Genomic DNA, 2,149 nt, shown 5'->3' with positions numbered 1-2,149 from the left:
CTATTTTCAGAAGTTCTTTGGGTTGAAACTCTTGTTTGAGAAAATTGATTTCTATTATAGAATTGTTTGTGATTTAATCTAAAAAGTTTTAGTAAATATTGAACTTTAGGATTTTCAAAACCTAATGAATTATGAAATTCACTTTTGTATGCACTTTATGTAACGTGTGATTTATTGGTGTTTGGGTTTTCGGGTTTGACTTAGTTTTGGCCAGTCAAGATGTTTACCAGAGGCTCGAGAGTTCTATTTTGTGATGTCATGATGATGTTTTGATCTTGATCTTTTATACTCAACCACAATAATGTGTCTGGTATGCTCTATGAGATGTTTTGATGCATTGATTGTTGCTTTCCAATGTTCTTGTGTGAAACTGAGGTGAATGGTGTGACTTATCTAATATAACCTTTGAGTCTTCGATTAGTTGTATTTGGATTGCTTTCCAGTCGCTTTTATAGGACTGAGGTGTTTGTATGATTTGTTCTTGGTGATGTCATGTTATGAGATGGATTGGTTTATGTATACTTGCTTTTTGGGATCAGTCCCGTTAGGATGATCATATTGGTGGAATCCGTGATTATGATCAGTGTTTTTTTAGTACTTGTCAGTTGCTTTTTTAAGAACTGATGTATGGTATGTGGTCTTTTGTGATCTTTTGATTTTATTGAGCTTAGAGTAAGTTATTTATAATGTCATGTCGAGAAGTGGCTTACAATGGAGGTGAGGGCCCAAAGTGACTGCTAGGGTAACCCATTGTAAGTTGTTTAATAAGTGAAAACATTAAAATAAATGGGAATAAAATGAACCTAATAAGAGTCTTTGTATTTCCTCGCCCATGCCTCGAGTTCTAGTATAGACTAGGATGGGAGTAGAGAGGACGCTTGGTTGTGACCATGCATTGTTAGTATGCCTTGTTAGTACGAAAGGATACTAGTGCCCCATAGAGTCACTAGGGGGCTGAGGTCAAGATAGATTGCTAGGGTAACTCTAGCATTGATTCATGCGATGACACTTGCCCACTTGCGTAGTAGATTTCTTACGTGTCTGTGTTGCCTCTAGGATTAATTGATACTTGTGTCTCGGTACCTTTGACTTAGATTGCTTTTAGGTGATTCCTTGAACCTAGATGTTGGATTTGATTATTGAGTTTGATATCATGTTTGGGACTTGAGACTATCTCCTTAGCATGGTGGGAGTGGGCTTTTTTTGGTTCCACGAGGTCAGGTGGTAGTACTTTTTCTTATACCATTGAGATCTGATTGTCAAATATCGCTGGTGGATGTGTTTGTGCAGATGTTCCTTTCTATCTATTCTTGTATTTCTATGATGGATGGTTGTACTATTGTATTGTATTTGATTTTATAAGATCTTAAGAGATGATGCAATTTATTTCATGATGTATATTATTTCAGGCTTTCATACCCTATGGCATGTACAATGGATGATTGTGCATTTTGTTTATTGCCAAGTGGCATCATATATAATTGTATATTATTTAAATGGATTCATACTAGTATACTATTATTTGATGTGGATTTGTTATATATTAGATTTATTATTAATTAAACTTAAATTTGATTCAACGTCATGGAAACCTTAAGAGTTGTAACTTGTTTATGTGTTGTTGATGTATGTTAATTGCTTCTGCTATGTTATAACTATTGTTGTTAAGCTATTATCTTTAACTTTAAAAAAAGGTTTGACAAACTTAGCAAAACTTTAGGTTAACTTCTTTTGGGTCACATGGTGGGGCATTACAACTTCTAGGTGTTTTTTCAGTTTGGGATTAGTAGTTGTTTCTTGGTTCAGTAGGAAACAAAAGTTTGTGGCTTTATGTTCAGCAGAAGTAGAATACATAAGAACTAGATACATTAGATATTACTTCATTAGAGGTTGTGTACATAGATAGGTTGTTTAGCTACAATGCATACCTATAGATGGGCAGGTAGCAAAAATTTTGACTAAGGCATTGGGTAAGGCTAAATTCATCTTCTTTAGGGATAAGTTGGGTATCATGTAGAACAACTTCCTTGCTAAGAGGGAGTGTTAATTTTTGTAGTGAGAAAGTTGTCTAGTCCTAATTAAATAATTACTTATTTTACCGAGAACCTTGGTTAATTAAATAATTCTTTAAATATTAAATTCTTACAAC

Source organism: Cupressus sempervirens, chromosome 5 (assembly GCF_028749045.1).
Source record: "Cupressus sempervirens isolate cs-2001-9-10 chromosome 5, ASM2874904v1, whole genome shotgun sequence".
Lineage (NCBI taxonomy): Eukaryota > Viridiplantae > Streptophyta > Pinopsida > Cupressales > Cupressaceae > Cupressus > Cupressus sempervirens.
Note: the sequence above shows the minus strand (reverse complement) of the source record.